Genomic DNA, 21825 nt, shown 5'->3' with positions numbered 1-21825 from the left:
GAAAATAAAGACATCAATTGTACACAAAAGCTGCACAAATAGTCATCTAAGCTAGGGAAGATGACTCTTCATGTGAAGAATCACTAGTCTGCAACAACAGATGATTGTCTGTCCTATGTACATGAAAATGAATTTATAAAGCTGAGCATGGGAATGCTCACCTCAGCTACATCATGAAAATAATATGATGATGATGTATTATATTGTATCTTATATAGGTCACCTTCCAGTATGAATACCTCGAATCCTCATGATAAATCATTTCACCCGACATCAAAAGATTTACGACCTCATGCTTTAGGGGGCAGTTGTTATAGAAATATTTGCGCACTACAACCCCAAACTCATATGTCCATAAATGAATGGCTCCTTAAGTACCTAAAAGTGTTGTTTCATACACTAAAGGATCATGGTCAACTGACTACATCATTTCCCAGAAGTTCCACCTAAAAAACTACTCAGAACTGGCCAAAAATGGACCATACAGGTTGTTCCATGGGAAAGGTGTGATGCATACTGAAATGGCCTTTTGTGGGGTGCGATGACTGAGAATAGACAAATGGCAGAGACAATTTTCTAAGTGGATGATCATGGAATCTTCCAGAAACTTCTCCTGTGACACTTGCCTCTCTGAATTCGCCCAGGGATGAGTAAGAGATCAATGAAATCTCCAAGTGGAACCAAGAACTATCAGTGGAATGACACTAATCAAAAATCCAGAGCTAACTCACACCCTTGCAAGACATCTATAAATGAATCCCTCATCTAAGAGATCTAGGAGCTGGAATTTTGTATTTTGTAAGGAAGTGTTGTTGGTTTGTTGGTGAGAAGAGACATTGCTTTGTTGGGTCACTTGCTTGTTCATGAGGTGAAGAGGGCTTCTACACTGGGAGGATGATGCTAGATCAGACAGCTGGGTTGTAATCCTCTCTTACACTACTATCAGACAACTGGGTTGATTCCGCATTGTTTATGATGTTTTAGATGGAGATGCTTTGATAGTTTTCTATTACTTTGACTCTGTAGGTACTCTGTGAAGTGGGACAAGTAGGAGAGGAGTGGAAAATTCTATCAAGGAAAGGAGAAATCAAGCTAGGATCAAAGCGGAAGATCCAGGTTGGTCCTCTTTCTTCCCTCTAATCTATCACACTTAAAGGAACTCTCAAAAGGATTTCATTGTTTGTTCCTAAGATAGTTGCCCATCTTAGTGGGACTAGCAGTTCGAATCGACACTAGTTTTCCTTGAAACAAAGGGAGAGAGATATATATATTTTCTATGGCTTGTTCATTATGCACATTAAGTAAAATATTTCAATGTTAACTATGTATAAAGTATATAAAGAAATTGAAACCAATTATTTTATGGTCAAAACATTTTATTGATACATTGTTCAAAATGAAGGAGACTTGTAATTCCTTTCATGCTTATAATAGTGTAGACAAGACATAAAGATAAATACATACATACATACATTCAAACATACGCACATACACACATAAATACATGCATACATACATACATATATATATCGATAAACAAAATAGCTACATCATAACCATGGATCTATCAAGAGAGAATAGAGATGAAATCTCTGAAGGTGGGAACCTGTTTTTAAGCATGATAGTCTAAACAAGGTTTTCACCTCTCTTTCAACCACAAATAAATTGATGATTAAGATATATCTATATTGAAATATTTGTATGGATATGAGATTAAGTTTTTGTGTATATACATAGAAGGAGTTGATGGAGGGAGAGAGATTATCCTTAATACCAACAGAAAAAAATGGTTAAGTAAACCTCAGGGATAGGAAGGAAGACCCACAATCAGGCTAAAATGTATGGCCTCTTGCTAGAGGTAAACTTGTAAAATGAAAAGGAAATTACTAAGATTGTGATATTGGGAATCTTTGTCCTCACAATCCAATGTCTATTTAGAGGTTATTTTCCCTAGGACAATCAACTTCAACTTATTCTTTACATATTTGGGGTGCCCTTGATCACTTTTATGTTAAGGAATTTTATCATATGTGTATCATATCCTCATATTTCAAAAAAAGATGTGAATAACTGCATGAATGAACAAACTCAAGATATGCACCTTGGGAATATGGATCTAAATTGGAAGATTAATTAGTAAATGAATATTACAATCTTTCTAGTAGATGAACTATACTAACTCAAAGCTATATTTAATCGCTACGATGATGAACTTGATTCTTTAGGAAGACAACTAAATGACCTGTAAATGTAGATGGAGATGGGAAATGACCAAAGTTCTATAAGCAATGCACTCAGTCAATCTCCAGATAATTTGTAGATTGATTTTCATATGCCTCTTACAGAGGATTCCTCTCCATTTTTATTATGAATTCCCACTGTAAATGTCTTTTTGTTAGGCCATTTCTGCAAAATGAATGTATATCGATCCTTTGTTTTAATAGGCTTAGAGTTTTATATTTTGGAGCTAGTTACAAATCCTCCCCTAAAGCGACAAAAGCAAGCTAAATGAATGTAATCATTTCTCGTGTATCTTATTACTTCCAAACACAAAAGTAATAGAAATACTACTCATTTTTGTTATATTTATATATGAAAGATCTTTCCATTTTAAAAGTGAATTTAACTAATCACAAGAGAAAGATATTTATATTTTCAACATTTATATTTCATTGTTGTAATATTATTTTTTTTTACAAATACAAAAAAATTAAAATAATATATATATATATATATATCTATATATATATATATATATAATATTATTTTGATTTCCTACATTTTATTAAATAATCTTATTGTACATCAAAGTTTTATATCATAAAATTGTCTAATTCCATAAAATCCTGACATTAATGCTTGTGATAAATTTTAATGGAAAAATAGAATATTAATTATATATAATATTTTATTTGTTTGATTTTTTTAAAATAAATTTATATTTACGCCGTAAGGCATTTTTTTTGAGGAGAAGTCCCTCCGATGCCATTTGTCCTATTGTGAGACGTTGATTTACGATTAAAATAAGATCTACACTCGGATTAAATAAGACAGTATTGTTACTTACAATTAGGCATATATCTTCTTGTTTCCCTACCCTAGGGTTTGGTTCAGGGATTAATCTTCCTCCTGTGTGGAAAATTCTAGGATCGCTTCTCCTGTGGAAAGATTCTACAGGTAATGGTTTTCCTTTATTTTTCTTTCACTGTCGCGCTATCTTTTAAAAAAAATTATGGCAACAAAAAAAGTCCTCTAAGAGGGTTTCGTTTGTTGGCTAATGCAGATGAGTTTTCTGCGTCCAACTCAGGTCTTTCTCCAGAAGTTCCGGTTAATTGAAGGGTACCTCTAATGTGGTCTTTCTCTCTTCTTTCTATCCTCTAGGTGCCAGCTTAAATTTTTAAATTTCTATCCTCATGCACTTTGTTCACAGAGTTTTAGGTTGATCCTTTTCTGCTCGTTGCACAATTTCTCAACATTGGGTTTTAAACCCTTGAGATGAATCGTTGTTAGTAGTATTGTTTTAATTCAGAAAAATACCCATATTAGTATTACAGGAACGTAATATAATCTCTGCATTTTTAGCTCTTCTAACTGACTGCAATTGTTTTAACATACCTTTTTGATATTAACCTTCGCCATCGGATTGAAGAGGACAGGTATTGTCAGTTACAATTAGGCAGATATCTTCTCTTTTTTAACCCCGGGGTTTGTTTCATAGATTAATTTTTCTCGTGTGGAAAATCCTGGGATTTCTTCTCCTCTCGAAAGATTCTACACGTAATGGTGCTCTTTTCTTTTCCTTTTACTGTGTTGGAATTTAATTCCAACTGCAACATAAACAGCTGGAGAGAAATCTGATTTGCTATAGATATTCTAGACTGTTGGATGCCTCAAAGTCGTGCTTGATATTTTTCACATTAATGTGCATTAAATTTTCCGAAATAAAATCCCCTACAACAGCCGACTTAGTTTCTTCAAAAGGCATCACCGCTTGCTGCATTCAATACGCAGATAAGCTTTAGAAGATATTTTCATTATTTTATTGTTTAAAGTCAAATATGTTTTTAACATATAAATGTAATGAACAAAAGTTCTTTTTTATGTTAGAAGAATGTTAGAGAGTTTGAGAAATAGAAAAGACATAGAAGAAGGCAGAGCAGAGAAAACAACAAGAAAACAGAGTCGCTGTGTTTTGGAGCAGCAATGCATTCTACAGGCTATTTCAGCAACTGTCTGTGTGTTTCAGCAACAGACTGTGTGGCTGAAACTGGTGTTTCAGCAACTGTCTGCTAGATGTTGAAACACGATCCTGTGTTAAAAAACAGAGTTTGTAAAAACATAGTATGGAGCTTTTAGTTATTCCAGAACTGTAATTTTGAAGAAGTCTGTAATTTTTATTGTCATTTTTATGGTTAATAAAAACAGAGCTTTTCTCCATATCTTCTTTGTCCAGATTTCTCTCATTTCTTTGTGTTGAGTTGAGGAACTTTGCTTCCTCTGTTTTGTTCGAAATTATCAGAAATTTCCAACATGGTATCAGAGCTGGTCTAGGCACTCAGTGAGTCAAAAACAGAGTTTGTTTTTTCACTGTAGGAGCTGTAAGAAGCTTATTGAGCAGATTTTCTCCAGCAGAGAAAGTTTTTTGCTTGTTTTTAATTATACAGTCAGTATCTCTTCTTTACTTATACAGGTTAAGATGGCAGATGCTGGAACTGGTTTGACAAATTCCCAACTGCCACAGTTTAATGGGAAAAATCACAGTTATTGGTCCATAACAATGAAAGCATTGTTTGCTTCTCAAGGAATATGGGAGCTCGTTGAAACTCGCTATGCTGGACCTGCAGATGCAACAGAATTGGTTGCTTTGACAGTAGCAGAAAGAGACTAGTTGAAGAGCGACTGGAAGAAGGATGCCAAAGCCCTCTTTTTTCTCTTCCAATCAGTACATGAAAGTGTTTTTCCATGGATTGCAGCAGCAACAAAATCCAAGGAGGCATGGGATATTCTCAAAACTGCCTATCAAGGCATGGAGAAGGTGAAGACTACAAAGTTGCATATGTTGAGGAGAGACTTTGAAACACTCAGCATGAAGGAATCTGATACAATAGATTTATTCTTCACTCAGGTTATTGGGTTGATAACCCATATAAGATCTCATGGTGAGATTCTTGAAGAAAGAAGGATTGTAGAGAAGATCTTGAGAATTTTTCCCTCAAGGTTTGAATCTATTGTGGTAGCAATAGAAGAAACAAAGGATCTCTCACAGTTCACAATAGATGAACTGACTGCTTCTCTTATGTCCCATGAACACAGACTGAGTAGAGGAACATATTCCTCTTTTGAGCAAGCATTCAAGACTCAGATGACTTTTGGCCAAGGAAAATGTCAAGGCAGAGCAAATAACAGAGGTCGTGGAAGAAGCCAAAACAAAGGCAGAAATAATCCTGCAAGGATAAGTAGAAGGAGTTGCAATCAGAACCAAGTTGAAGGTTCAAGCAAACACCAAGCTCATGGAAAAAGGTATGACAAATCCCAAGTCCAATGTCATTATTGTAAGAAATATGGGCACTATGCCAATGAATGTAGGAAAAAACAAAATGACATGAATAGTAGGAAGAATGCTAATTTTTCAAATGAAGAAGATAAGAATCCAAAGATTGTGTTGTTAACATGTAACATTGCACAAGACAAACAAGAAGATTTTTGGTTCTTAGATTCAGGTTGTAGTAATCACATGACTGGAAATATTGCAATGTTTGCCAATCTAGATGAAAATGTGAAATCTAAGGTAACAACAGGAATTGATAGTAAGATATTTGTCAAGGGTAAGGTCAGAGTCAGTATCCGAACAAGAAATGGAGAACAAATGATTGTGCCAGAGGTATACTATGTACCTGGTCTAAAATGTAATCTTTTGAGCATTGGATAGCTCATTGACAAATGTTACAATGTGTTCTTCAAAGATGATATGTGTACAATCAGAGACATACCTCCAAGTAAGAAGATCATTGCACAGGTGCAGATGACCAGCAATAGAATGTTTCCTCTCAAACTCAGGGCAGATTTGAAGGAAGGAAGAACTATTGCAGTTGTAACACAAGAAGTCTTTCAGGAATAAGTGAAAGATGAGAATTGGTTGTGGCACTTGAGATTTGGACATCTCAATTTCGGACGCTTGAATCTGTTGCATAGAAAGGGAATGGTAAAGGGATTACCATTGATCGAGAAATCGGACAGCCTTTGTGAAGGCTACATCTTGGGCAAACAACACAAAGAAATCTTTCCAGCAGGAAAGAGTATAAGGCAAAAAGCACCCTTGGAAATTTCTCACTCTGATGTGTGTGGACCGATGCAAATACGATCATTTGCCGGAAATAAATATGTTTTAACATTCATTGATGATAACACCAGAAAGACATGGGTGTATATGCTGAAACAGAAGAGTGAAGTGTTTGAAAAATTCTGCCACTTCAAAACTCTTGTTGAGAACCAGTGTGGGCATTATATCAAATTGCTCAGAACAGATAGAGGAGGAGAGTACATCTCCAAAGACTTTCTACGTTTTTGCAGAGAGAATGGCATACAAAAGCAATTCACCCCAAGGTATACACCTCAGCAAAACAGTGTTGTCGAAAGGAAGAATAGGACCATTATTGACATGGTCAGAAGTATCCTGAAGGCAAAACACTTGCCACATGAGTATTGGGCAGAAGTTGTCACTTGCGTAGTTTACATCTTGAATAGATGCCCAACTAAAGTTGTCTTAAAAAAAATACCAGAAGAAGCATGGAGTGGTCAAAAGCAAACTGTCACTCACATGAGATTATTCGATTGTGTACCATATGCACATGTACAGGATCAGCTAAGGAAGAAGCTTGACAGTAAGGGGGAGAAGTGTGTCTTTATTGGCTATTGTGATGAGTCAAAAGCATGAAAACTCTATAATCCATCCGCCAAGAAATTGATAGTAAGCAGAGATGTGTAGTTCGTTGAAGATGAAGCTTGGGATGGAGGTTTAGAGAAGACAGTGAATGTGAAGACAATTGTATCTCACGAAGAAGAAGAGGAAGGGACAGCAGCAAATAATCCTTCCTTGGTGGCTGCTCCTCCACCACAGCAAGTACAACAAACAACACCAAAAGCTGGAATTCGAACAGCCTTGAGAAGTCAAGGAAGTGCTTGTCCAAGCACACCACAAGGATCAGAAATACCCTCAAGTTCGGATGGAACTCGAAGCACCCCAAGAAGACCAAGATTCAGACATCTGAATGACATTTATGAACAAGGAGAGGTAAGTAACAATACCGGTCTGAATTCATTATTCGCTTTGTATTGGCATGTTGATGACCCAGTTCATTTTGAAGATGTTGTAAATGAAGATAAATGGATTGAAGCAATGAATGAAGAAATTGATGCAATTGAGAAGAGTAAAACATGGGAGTGAGTGGACCTCCCTGAAGGCAAATATGCCATTGGAGTTAAATGGGTCTATAAGAACAAAAGCAATGTTGAAGGCAAGATTGACAGGCACAAAGCAAGACTTGTTGTGAAAGGCTACAAGCAGCAACAAGGCAAAGACTATGATGAAACCTTTGCACCAGTAGCAAGGATGGAAACAGTTAGAACAGTGTTGTCTATTGCGGCACAACACAAATGGAAGATTTATCTGATGGATGTTAAATCTGCATTCATGAATGGAGTGTTAAAAGAAGAGGTTTATGTTGAACAACCTCTAGGCTATGAAGTTGAAGGCGAAGAGCATAAAGTCTGCAAACTAAAGAAGGCTCTTTATGGGCTGAAGCAAGCTCCAATAGCATGGTATAGGAGAATAGATGCTTATCTGATTGAGAATGGGTTTGATAAGTGTGATGGTGAACCCACACTCTACATAAAGGAGAATGACGGTAAGATTCTTATTGTTGTTTTATATGTAGATGATTTGATTTTTACTAGCAATGATGCTTCTCTCATTGATGATTTTAAAGCAGTCATGAAAAGTGAATTTGAAATGACTGACTTGGGTTTCTTAAGATATTTTCTTGGAATTGTAGTAGACCAAAGTGAAAATGGTGTTTTCATTTCTCAAGTTAAATATGTAGAAGCAGTGTTGAAGAGATTTAACATGCAGAACAACAAGGCAGTTGTGACTCCAACTGTAATGGGGTTGAAATTGACCAAAGAAGATAGCAACAAAGATTTTGATCCAAAATTGTACAAGAGAATAGTTGGCAGCCTTATGTACTTGACTGCAACTAGGCCAGACATTATGCACGCTGTGAGTTTAATCTCCAGATTTATGGAAAGACTGAAAGAGACAAATTGGCAGGTAGCCAAGAGGATTCTAAGGTATGTGAATGGAACGAAGGGGTTTGGTATTTTATACACCTCTTCTGAAAGTTTCATGTTGACAGGTTACACTGACAGTGATTGGGTTGGAAGTGTTGATGATAGGAAAAGCACATCGGGATATGTGTTTCATATGGGATCAGGAGACATCTCATGGGCTTCTAAGAAGCAACTAGTTCTGTCTTTATCAACAACGGAGGCAGAGTATGTGGTAGCAACAACAGCGACATGCCAAGCAGTGTGGCTGAGAAGAGTTCTCCGAGATTTGTGTCATGAACAAAAAAATGGCACAACCATTTACTGTGACAATAGCTCAGCAATAACATTGTCTAAAAACTTAGTTTTTCATAAAAGGACAAAGCACATAGACACCAAATTTCACTTCATACGTGACTTGGTTAACAATGGTGAGATTGTTTTGCAGCACTGCAGAACAGAGGATCAGTTAGCTGACATCTTGACAAAACCATTGGGAAAGAAAAGTTTTGATCATTGCAGGAAATGCCTAGGTATGCAGAAAGACCCAGCAGTTGAAATTAAGGGGGAGTGTTGGAATTTAATTCGAATTGCAACATAAACAGTTGGACAGAAATCTGATTTGCTGTAGATATTCCATACTGTTGATGCCTCAAAGTCGTGCTTTATATTTTGCACATTAATGTGCATTAAATTTTCCGAATTAAAATCCCCTGCAACAGCCGACTCCATTTCTTCAAAAGGCATCACCGCTTGCTGCATTCAATACGTAGATAAGCTTTAGAAGGTATTTTTATTATTTTATTGTTTAAAGTCAGATATGTTTTTAACATATAAATGTAATGAACAACAGTTCTTTTTTATGTTAGAAGAATTTTAGAGAGTTTGAGAAATAGAAAAAGACAGAGAAGAAGACAGAGCAGAGAAAATAGCAAGAAAACAAAGTCGTTGTGTTTTGGAGCAGCAATGCATTCTACAGGCAGAGAAAACAGCAAGAAAACAAAGTCGTTGTGTTTTGGAGCAGCAATGCATTCTATAGGCTATTTCAACAACTGTCTATGTGTTTCAGCAACAGACTGTGTCGTTGAAACTGGTGTTTTAGCAACTGTCTGGTAGATGCTGAAACACGAATCTGTGTTAAAAAGCAGAGTTTGTAAAAACAGAGTATGGAGTTCTTAGTTATTCCACAACTGTAGTTCTGAAGAATTTTGTAATTTTTATTGTCATTTTTTTATGGTTAATAAAAACAGAGCTTTTCTCCATATCCTCTTTGTCCAGATTTCTCTCATTTCTTTGTGTTCAGTTGAGGAACTTTGCTTCCTCTGTTTTGTTCGAAATTATCAGAAATTTCCAGCATACTTTTGCACAGTGTTTAAAAAAACACATATGGCAATAGAAAAATTCCTCTACCGACGTTTCGTTTGTTGGGTAATACAGATGAGTTTTCTGCTTCCAACTCTAGCTGTGCTCCCAAAGTTTCAGTTAAGTCAAGGGTACCTCTAATGTGGTGTTTCTCTCTGCTGTGTATGCTTGAGGTCCCAGCTTAATTTTTTACTCTGTCTCCTCATGCAGTTTGTTCACAAAGTGTTAGGGTTGTTCCTTGTTTGCTGATGGAAGAATTTCTGGGTTTGGTTCATGGACTAATTGGTTCATGGACTAATTTTCCTCGGCAAATTCTGGGATTTCTTCTCCTCTGGAAATATTCTATAGGTAATGGTGTTCCTTTCTTTTTCTTTTACTGTTGCACAGTCTTTTAAAAGAAAAACTTATGGTAACATAAAAATTCCTCTAACAACTTTCCGTTTGTTGGCTAATACAGATGAGTTTTCTGCTTCCAAGTCAGGCCGTGCTCTAAAAGTTCCGGTTAAGTCAGAGGTACCTCTAATGCGGTGTTTCTCTCTGCTGTCTATGCTCAAGATGCCAGCTTAAATTTTTACCCTATCTCCTCATGTAGTTTGTTCACGCTGTGTTAGGGTTGCTCCTTTTCTACTCATTGCACAATTTCTCAACCTTGGGTTTTAAACCCTTGAAAGTAATCGTTGTTAGTAGTATTATATTAATTCGGAAACCTGCCCATGTCAGTATTAGAGGAATGTAATGTAATCTATGAATTTTTAGTTCTTCGAACAGACTGTAATTGTTTTAAGCTAACCTTTTTATATTTGGGTTTTCTGCAAATATTACTTTTCCAACGATTGTTTATATAGCACAACAGGCCCTCAACCTGGGGTTACAAAGCCTTGACAGCAATCGTCATTAGTGGTATTGTTTTAATTCGGAGAAGTATTTTTTTAATTTGGAAACATTCCCATATCAGTATTACAGGAATGTAACATAATCTCTGGATTTTTAGATGTTCGAACAGACTGTAATTGTTTTAAGCTATCTTTTTTAGGTTTGGATTTTCCCCAAATATTACTTTTCCAACGGTTCTTTAGATAACACAGTAGGTCCTATTATTAAACGTAAGTTCTTGTTTTCGAATGGTGATTTCATAAGAACATGGTATGCATTTATTGTTGTTTTTTATCATTGTTCCAAGGTCACCTTCAAACCAGTCAACGTTTACAGGTTCACCATAGTACAAACCCGTCCAAAAACGGCGTGTACTCGTTCCTTCTTACTGTTTACTGCAATGTATTATTACGCTTTTGAGTTTCCGTTACTATGGTTGACATACCGAATCGCTTTGATTATGCCGTGAGTTTTCAATGCAATATAAACAGTCTCTTTTTATTTGCTGTATAATAACATTTTTAACAGACATAGTGTATTACATATATATATATATATATATATATATAGATAGATATATTCGTGTTTTAGCCAGATTATCTAGGTTGTCAATTTTTAACAAAAGAAACAAAATCTACCGAGAATAGTTTACAGAGTCTCGCCCATATTAAATCTCCATAATGGCTAATAGAGATGAGTTTTCTGCTTCAACTCCGATATTGCTCCAAAAGTTCCGGTTAAGTCAAGGGTACCCGTAATGCGGTGTTTCTTTCTCCTCTCCTGATGCAGTTTGTTCACAGAGCGTTAGGGTTGTTCCTTTTCTGCTTGTTGAACAATTTCTCAACCTTGGGTTTTAAATCCTTGAGAGTAATCGTTGTTAGTAATATTGTTTTAATTTGGCAAAATGCCCATATGATTATTACACGAATGTAATGTAATCTATGGATTTTTAGCTCTTCGAACAGACTGTAATTGTTTTAAGATATCTTTTTGATATTAACCTTTGCCATAATTTTGAAGATGACAGGGATTGTCACTTATCCAGATATCTTCCCCTTTCTACTATTAATCTTTTTCTTTTCTTTTGTATTCTAAATTTACTGAAATTATTACGGATAAACTCATCTCATGTAATTATTGGTTGTTGGGTTAATTTCAAAACGAATTTACTAATACAATTAATTATTTTTTCCATTTGCTTAAGTGGTACAACTTTCGTGATGTTTTTATAAATATTTTATGAAAGAAATAGAAATGAACGAAACTAGATTTGAAAAAGGAATCAAAGAGACATCGGAATTGAACCAAATAAATTGTAAATTTCAATTTTATTGGAATTTTATAAGTCATTCTTATGATTCTCGTTCACCATGGTGTTCAATTCAATGCCCATAACAGTCTACAAACTATGTAAAATGTTGTTTGCGTTGACGTCCATGTTTGCTTAAGATTAAACTTTACACATTGTTAGGTTAGGGATGGAATATATGTAGTTGTTTTGTTTTAAATTATATATTTAAAAATATTTTTCATATAATTTATTTTTAATTAATAATTAAAAAAACAAAATTATTTGTAATTTAGTAACATTGACATGAAAATATGAATTTTGGTTAAATCATTAAGATAGCGAGGGATATGTGGATTTGTATAATAATAATATTATTAAAAATGTTTGGCATTTAATTTAAAGAGAAACGGTAATGAGATAAAGAATTAGAAATTATGAACATTTAGTAATGCTTAATTTCTATCGATTTCTACATATTTATTGTAACATAGAGTGTTTTTTATCTATAAATTTAAGAAAACTTCATTCATAATCTTTAAAACTAAGGACAAAGTTTTAATACAAATAAAATAATTCTCTATTTTTATTTTTCATTTTAAAAAAATAAACCAATGTTATTATAAATTTATCTTAATGATCATCATTACTAATATATAATTACCACTAATTTCTATAATGAATTTAAAATATATATTTTATATCTTAACCTGAAATAAATTTTAAAATAAAATTTATTTATTTAATTTTAAAAACCCAACTTTATGTATATTTGACCAAAGAGTTACCTAGCCTCTTCTTAAAAAAGCCCCAATATACATTCATCAACTAAACTGACATTCATTTCAACATTAACTATTCAGACATTCATTTCAGCATTAACTATTCAGTTCTACAACATGTTGTAACATGGGAAACCACTACAATAGGTCTGCAAGGCTTCCTTTTCAATCTCCATCAGCCTCCCCTCGTTTCTGCAATCTAACCTAAGAGGAAGCTTCACAAATTGTTAGCCAGCCACCCCTGAGTTGGAAATAATTAACTCCTACTTGTCTATGGTGGTAATTTTCTATTTGAGGAGTTTGTTTCTACATAATAGGAATAAGCTAGAGTATAGTTTCCCCTAGTTTAGTATGTGGTTGAGAGAATCTCTCAACCACAATACTGTACATCTAAGATAGCATTCCTATCCTAAGACTATTGATTGTATAAATATGTGTGTAATTTCCTCATTCAATATTAATAGAATATAGTATTGAGTGTCTGTAATTTTATCTTGGTATCACAGCCTGTGAGGGTCTGGCCCCTCCTGGACTTGGCCCCTCTTGGGCTGGGGGAAAATAAAGAGTTTAGTATATGTTGTTTGTCCATCAATTTTTTTTGGTCTGTTCAAGTTCTTGAGCGGCTGATTATCGAGAGGATATAAAGAAATTGCATGGAGGAGCAACGTGAATTGTGCATCTAAATTATGCAGATCTATGGAGATCTTAGCGCTTGGTGGAGATATGCATGCTTGTTGGATTGGTTTGTGGCTGTTGTGGAAACTTTCATTGCTGCAGACTTGCAGATTGAAGTGTGGAACTTGGCCTCAGAAGTGACGAGGTACTGGTGGTAAATTGCCCGTACAGGTTGTGGAATTTGTTGGATGAGACTGTGGTTCAGGATAGCACCAGAAATATTATGCTGGACAAGATTCGAAGCATGAATCCTCGAATTTTTATACAAGGTGTGGCAAACAGAGCATACAGTGCTTCCTTTTTTATAACAAGGTTCCGAGAGACACTTTGCCATTATTCTGCTCTGTTTGATGGATTGGAAACCACAGTTCCTCGATACAATCAGCAGAGTTTTTTGATAGAGAAAGAAATTTTTGGCCGAGAGATCTTCAATGTTATTGCATGTGAGGGGAAAAATGGCATTTCTAATGCCTAGAGGACTACTGAATATCTTACAACACATGAACACTGACGTGAAAATTAGTGGCAATTACCGAAAAGTTTTGTTGCAGGTCATTAGCATCGTTTCCGCCCTGGATGATGAGGAGGAGCTATGGCCCAATCATGGCTTCCACATGAAGGTCTCTGATTCGGTGCATGCAACATATGTGACCCTAGCTGAAGAGGATCACCACCTCATCCTCGAAGACAAGCTGAGGCTGGGTCAGTTCATATACGTGTCGTATCTGGAGACTGGTTCACCTCTTCCCATCCTACGTGGCGTCAGGCCAGTCCCGCGGCGGTAGCCTTCAGTCGACATTGGGAATCCAGAGGACATTTCCAGTTCGAATCCACTCGGCTCCCTATTGGAATCGCCACGAGTTGGCAGCAATTCTTCTATTAGCTCTCGTAGCTCCATTGATGGAAGCCGGAGGTCCTTCGATGGTGGAGGAGTGGCGGCCAAGTCTGGTGTTGGATCTCCGCGACTTAGCCAGCGGAGGAAATCTATAAGTTCTATGGACGAGAAAGCTGCTGGTTTTAAAAAAGGTGGAGATCAGGTGGTCAAGTCCTGCAAAGACAGAGCTTCCAACACCGACACCATGCAGCAGCCGAGGAAATGCACCGAATGCGAAAGAGGCCGAATCTAAGAGCCTCAGGTGATGCGCACAAGGAATTCCACGCCTTAAAGATGTGAAGGAGAAAATCACTCTGAAGACTGCTAGCGTCGATTCTATTTTCTCGAACAAAAAGTCTCCTGGTAGCACTGTATTAATACAAAAGACATGAAATATAGCTTCTTCACCGTCAAAAGTGGGAACTGCATAAGGAGCTATGAATGCAGGGTGTATTATGCATGGCAGGGACGGACTCAACGTGCTGGATTTGTACATCTTCCTCTGGTACGGGAACTGTTGAGACCCTCTAAGCACCATTTGGTTGAGCTCGACACTCTTTCCTGGGTCTTCGAGATCATTGTAGAAATCGTAGTCATACACTCTGTCCCACTATCATACGTCTACGCTCTCTGTTCATTAATCTCTGGTTTATAGAGATCTGTACACTGGACCGAGGTTTTATTTCTCTATGCACTAGTGCACACTAAGCCATGAGCCTCAGGAAAGTGAATTCTGTGAAGAGTCTAGCGAAGCTAGATTTGGTGAAGAATTTAACGAAAATGGTTTGAGGGTTGGGATCATCTCAATCTAAAGGGAAACATCATTATAGATCAAAGAGTGCTGATTGTCAGGACTAGCCCAAGTATCTGAACAAAAAGGGTTCCCATATTTCCAGAGAGGATGAAATCCCTGAAGGATGCTTGGTTGTTTATGCTGGGGAAGAACGCAAAAGAATTGTGATTCCCACTGTTTATTTATCACATCTAATATTCCTTAAGTTGAATCTGAGCCTTGCAGCTGCTAAGAATAGCGATTGCGATGAAGGTGTTAATAGAGGCTACTAAGGATAAGGTGCAAAAATCATTTGTGAAGGAGGAGGCTGTGACTGTTGCACTGGCAGAAGAGGAGACTGCTGAACTTGTGGAACAGGAAGTGAACCAGACACTAATGAAGCAGCTATTGCATTAGGAACTCTGATCGAAGGAGCGGAAACACTCCATTTCCTCCACGATAATTCCTTGTGGACAATTAAAGACATCATTTTGACTATCTGCTGAAGGGATCAGTGATATAGACTGCATCGAAATCTGTGGAGCTTGAGTAGGATTTTGGCTTGAAGGTGGATTTGCATTGAGCGAGCTTTGCTATTGTCAAAATGTTTTTTAAATTCTCTCATGATGTTGCAATATATTGATTAACTGTCATGACAATAAAAAAAACTAGTTGTAATTTAAGTGACATTAGAATGACCAACTATTGTCACAATGCTAAGTGTGTTGGAACTGGTCATTCCAACACTAAGCAAATTTGCAGGGAATGGTGAACACATGAGAGTGAAAACGACATCAATTGGAGCTACATCAGAGATTGGAGGATGATCGAGATTGTGTTGCATATTGTTAGCGAGCATGAGGCAATATGCTTGAAAACAGTGACTAGCCTTGATACTATGAGCAGGGGAAGTTGCATTATGTTGCGATGCTAGGAGAATTGCTTACTGAAATGCGATGGAGGATTGGAGCGTGGAGTCCTGGATTACTGTTCTTGAAGGGAAAATTGTGTTTTCTTCGTGTGGTTGTGAGTGCCTATGTTCTGGTTTCTTTACCAGTGGACCCTTCATAGATGAGGTAAAGGAGCAGCGACAAAGTTTATGATGGACAACAAAATAGATGATTGTTTGAGTTAGTATGGTTTGTGGAATAGACTCCCTAGCGTTTTATAAGCAAGTCTAGTTGTTGTAATAGTCATTGTATGTACCGAGAAAGTCCGAAATGTGGAATCAGATGTAAGTTTTTTTAAAGGCATCTGAAAGTTCATGGTGATCTTAAAACCACTTTGTAATAGTTTATGGTTGGTGGTGAGCCAAAAACCATCTTTTGTCACTATAAGGTGATGGTTGGTGGTGAGCCAAAAATCTATATAGTCTTTGTGACTGAAGTGCCTTTAGGGCCAGCTTTCCTTTGTGGCTGAATCACCTATGTGGCTTGAGGTGCCTTTGTGGCTAGAATCGTCGATGTCAATGCATTGTTTGACAACTTGAGTGAATATTTTGCCTTTGTGGCTATCTGTTCACGAGAGCTTTGTGCTGAATTGAGCAGGTGGATTGCAGAACACCTGGCTCGGACTCAGATGATTTTTTTTTAGTAGAAGGGGATTGGCACGTTTTTCGCACTGACAGCAACGCAAGGAAGGCCAACCGGCGCGTCTGTTAGGCCATTAATCGTGCCAATGGGCGCGGGTTTTTCGTTAAGGATCGCACCAATTCACCTTCAAGGGGATCAACAGGATCAGAGAAGTTGTGGATCTATCCGAGGGTGGCAGATTGTGTTTTTGGAGGTTTTGTACATGCAATTCGCCAGATGGTGGTGGATTTTACTATCATGACAAGTAGTCATTAAAGGGGGGAGTTGGAAATAATTAATTCCTACTTGTCTATGGTTGTAATTTTTGATTTGAGGAGTTTGTTCCTACATAATAGGAATAAGCTAGAATATAGTTTCCCCTAGTTTAGTGTGTGGTTGAGAGAATCTCTCAACCACACTATTGTACGTCTGAGATAGCATTCCTATCTTAAGACTATTGATTGTATAAATATGTGTGTAATTTCCTCATTCAATATTAATAGAATATATTATTGAGTGTCTGTAATTTTATCTCCCTGTGCATCCAGACAAAGGAGAAATATACAAGTACCGATATCGATGGAAGTAGGTGAATTGAGAAGTAAGAGAACTTGGATTTTATTGATGATAATAAAAGAAAAATATAAGAAATTGTATCCCCTTACTATAGGGAAGAGAAAAGGAACTCAAAAAACCTAATGTTCTACAATCTCATTATACAATCCGATGTGATATCGTTAGCCTCCCATGTAAGATAACGAAGAAGCATATGCACTGGCATTTTATCCAGTGTGTATTTTTTTCCTCTGAAAAAAGAGATAATGAGGAATCATAAGGTTGTGACCATGGAGAACGTCCAATTCAACTAATTATCTGAAAAATCATCTGTATATCTCCATAAATAAAAACATAAGAAGTAAAAATATATCTCTTTTTCAATATAATTAATAATTGAACTTTCAATAGTGTGAAAGGTAGTCTAATTGGAAATCTCAGTGATATGAAATATTGTGTATATTAAGAGATCTAGAATTAAAATTTCTCGAGAGTAACCCAATCTATTGAGGGAAGGTTATATTAAGAGTCAAAAGTATAAGGGTAGGGGTGAGAATCTACCCCATAAAAGTGATGTCCATGCCTAATAGCCCCCTCAATCAAAGAGTGCATATAACAGTGACGTCCATGCCTAATAACCCCCTTAATCAAAGAGTGCATATAAGTGGGTGGAAAGTAAAGGAAGAGTTGCATATGTGTGGGCTCAATTGAAGGGCTCAAGAATTGCTTAATATCCTGAACAAAGCCAAAGCTTGTATATATAAAGGGCTAACCATAGAAAAAATCCTAAATCCAATGTTTGGAATGAGAAATCCATTTTGTACAGTGTATTCTTTCCTGCAACTCAGTTTAAACACATTTAAGGTAGTCCAACCATAAACACTACATGTCAAAAATACAATCTAATCAAACACAAGCAGATTATATATTGACATATACAATGAGTCAAGGCAACCACATACTTTTGTAGAGTGTTTACAAAGAAATTAAATGCAACTTAATGTTGAATTTGAATTTTATTATTCATCTATAATCTTCTTTACGATATTTCTTTTGCAGTATGATGTGCGGCAATTGCTAGTAAATAAAATTAAACTTTGTTTTATTTTTTTCAGAAAAAACTTCAATCCCTGAGATAAAAATTTAACAAAAGTTGAAAGTTTGATAAAGAAAATACATATTATTAAGTAATACATTAAGTCAAAAAAAAATAAAAATACATATTATTAAGTAATACATTAAGTCAAAAAATAAAAAATGAATGAATTGATTAAATTAAATTATTTTAAATTTCCTAAATTACTGGGATAATTAATATTTTAAGGTGCGCAAAAATTCCCATCAAAAAATTTGATTCCATTCCATCTAAGGACGAGTTAAGATGTAATTTAAATATATATATATATATTGTAAAAAAATTAAAAATATATATGAATGAAATATTTTAAATCTAAATTTGTTAATAATGTGTGTTTTTATGTCTAATGGAAAAAGTAACATATTTGTTATTGCATTGCCACAGGAGATACTATAAATCTTATTTTAACCATGGCTCGGTCAAACATTTATGTATAAGGAAATGGAGATTTGAACATATTACGTTGGAGTCACATTGTGATTACATTTTCATAAACTTGTTAAATCAGCTATACCAAAAAAAACCTTATATTTAAAATTTTTTTACTTATTGACTTTAGGTTTTGACAAACTTGCAAACTATATGTATTTTTAAATAGTTTACCTATAATCTCAATGAAAAGCGTAAATGTGGATTTCAAATTATTTGAACTTGATAACATGGGATGGTGTTTAATCGAAGATTTTAAAAAATCCATAGGGTTTTATTTGGATAAATTTAGATCCAAATTCAATTCAAAGAAATATTTATAAGTATTAAGGATAAGATTTAAAAAACAATATTTTATCAATGTTATATTTGGTTATTGTATCAATAAATGCATTTAAATTTTTAAATGCGTTAAACTAGAGTAAGAAAAGGTTTAATTTGAATTTTTCTTTAGTGGAATGAGGAAATTAGAATTTCCACTCCAACACGATGAGAAGACATGTAGTTAGCAAGAGTGGCATTGCCAAATTATTCAATTAATTCAGTCAATTCGAGTTTTTGGGTAAGAAGTAGAGAGGAAATTAGAATTTCCACTCTAGCACGATGAGTTGACATGTAGTTAGAAGGAGTGGCATTGCCAAATCATTCAATTAAGTCAGTCAATTCGAGCTTTTGGGTAAAAGTAGAGTTGTGCTTGAGTTGAAAGCCAAGAAATAGCTATCTAGTGGAGTTAGGTTTAGTGAAAGTTATTTATCTGAGGTCTAGTCTAGAATGCAGTTAGTATGAGTTAAGTTGATAAGTTGTAATTGTTGTTAACTCCGTGATCTTAGTTAACTAGTCAATTTAGTAAAAATAGCCCTAGCCATGCATGTAATTCAAATTTCCTAGTGGAGCTGGAGAGAAAGGTAATCTTGTAATAATTATTATATACTAGTGAGTATAAAATGATTGCACGTAGAAGGTGAGCCATTTTTATTGGAAATTTTGCAAGAAAATAGGAACTTCCCTATTCTTTAGGAGTAGGAATTGCGCAAGGAAATAAGAGAAAGTAGGAGGCATATTTTTCCTAATTTTTTAGCAGAGCAGAGTCATGAGTAGGAGATCAATATTGCACTGCAGAGTGAACTTCAAGGATTGAAGTTTTCATTATAAATATCATTGATATCATCTGATATAATACAAATATGGAGAGGGTCTTCCCAGTCAGGTTCCCTACTAAATGTTTTGTTCATTATGATTGAATGATTGCATGTATTTCTGTTGTCAGTTTTCCTTTTACAGAATTAGTAGAATAAATTTATGTCTCCTGATTTCAGTGTCGTTTATTTAGAAACTACAAATTTTGATTTATTTCTACGTGGTATTAGAGCTATTGAAAAATACCTAGAAACTAGGTTATGGATCATCTCTAAAAGAAATTTTGAATAGGAGATTTGTGGCGTAGGTATTTCTTCAGTGCAAGAGGAATCTCTTTCAGTGAAATAAGGATTGAGTATGCATCAGATGGAACTTTGAGTTTATATTCTTTGGAAGACAAAATTGAAATTGTGATGGATCACAATGGTACACACAAACTGATATTCCAAAACTAGTAGGACCATATGCACAACCTCTGACTTAGTGGATGAAATATACTACAAAATCTAGTAGGATAATCCTCAATGGAATCAGATACCATTTGGTTTCAAATTTTTATGGCAAGGAGACTACTTGTGAAATATGGAAAACCCTCACATAGTTATTCCAAACTAGTAATGATTCCAAGAATCTAGCATTGAAATATAAGCTTAAGAACATTTGAATGAATAAAAATGGATATGATGTTCAATACCTATCTCAATTCAATTAGGTGAGAGATGAACTAAGAGGATTTGGAGAGATTGTGCCACCATATGAGCTTGTGATCTTAGCACTCCTTGTTCTTCCAAAAATCTAACACAACTATGAGGATTCATGTAATCAAAGAGACAAACTCCTAGATTGGGAGAGACTTTGGTTTCACTTGGTGCAAGAGGGTATTAGAATAAATAGTAGAGATGGGATCTCAAGTAGAACTGATGAAGAAGAAATATCTACTTTAGCAAGTAAAGGAAAGAAATCCAAAGGCAAGAAGGTGCAAGGTAGGGAAGAATCCATCCGAGACCATGGAAATATGAAAAACCTCAATAAATTGAAATGCTTTCAATTCCATGAGTATGGAAACTATGCAAACAAGGGTTCACATACGAAATCCAGTAAGAAGCTCACAATAATAGCAGGAGGATATGCTCTCAGATCACAATTTGAGTTCGATTTCACCCTCATTTATTTCATGGCATGTATTGTATGGGGTATTTCATGGTACTTAGAGTCAGGTGCTTCATTTCATATGACAGGAAATAAGCAGTTATTTAGCATCTTAGAGCAGAAAGACCTACAGAAACACATAGAGCTTCGAGATGACGTTAGATACAATACTAAATCAATTTCCATTGTCACCGTTAAGAGGGAGTCAAGCTCCCATCTTCACCTAAATAATGTAATGTATGTTCCTCGTCTAAAGAAAAATTTAGTTTCCTTAGTGGTAATTGAAGGAAGAGCATATGATGTGGTGTTCAGTAGAGGGAAGGAATATTTGAAGGATGTTTCTACTTGAAAAGTTAAACAAATTGGTATTCAGGATAAAAATATCTTCAAGATAGAGGTGGATGCATGTGCTACAATGTGTAGAGAGGAAAAACATGTTCAGGGCTAAGATGTTGGTGTAGATTTTAACCCTGTACATAAATTACGTACAAATGAATTCTTAAAATAAAGAAATAAACAATGGTGAGAACATAAAACAAATCTACAGAAATATTTTCCCTTGGATCCCAAAATTGGGAATAATAGATTTATTTTTCATTATTTTCCTTTCAATGTTTTAATACATATATATACATGTCAAAGCATTCATAAACCCAAATCCACTAACCATGAATTAGAACATAGCCAAAGTGCCCTTAACTAGACCTACAAAAGAACCTGGGTAGAAAACCACATGCCCAAGATCATGTGCAAAACCCATACACAAAAATCATGGGTAGATCTACCCACCATCTTTGGGTCTACCCCATCCTTAGGACTAGCCAAATATTGTTGGGTTTGCATAAAAAATAAATTCTTGGGGAAATGCTTTAGATCCTGTTCATGGTGATATCTCCCC

The sequence above is a fragment of the Pinus tabuliformis genome, chromosome 1_1, assembly GCF_031772625.1.
Source record: "Pinus tabuliformis cultivar Carrire ecotype Pingquan chromosome 1_1, CPIR1, whole genome shotgun sequence".
Lineage (NCBI taxonomy): Eukaryota > Viridiplantae > Streptophyta > Pinopsida > Pinales > Pinaceae > Pinus > Pinus tabuliformis.
This window is presented reverse-complemented; position numbering follows the sequence as displayed.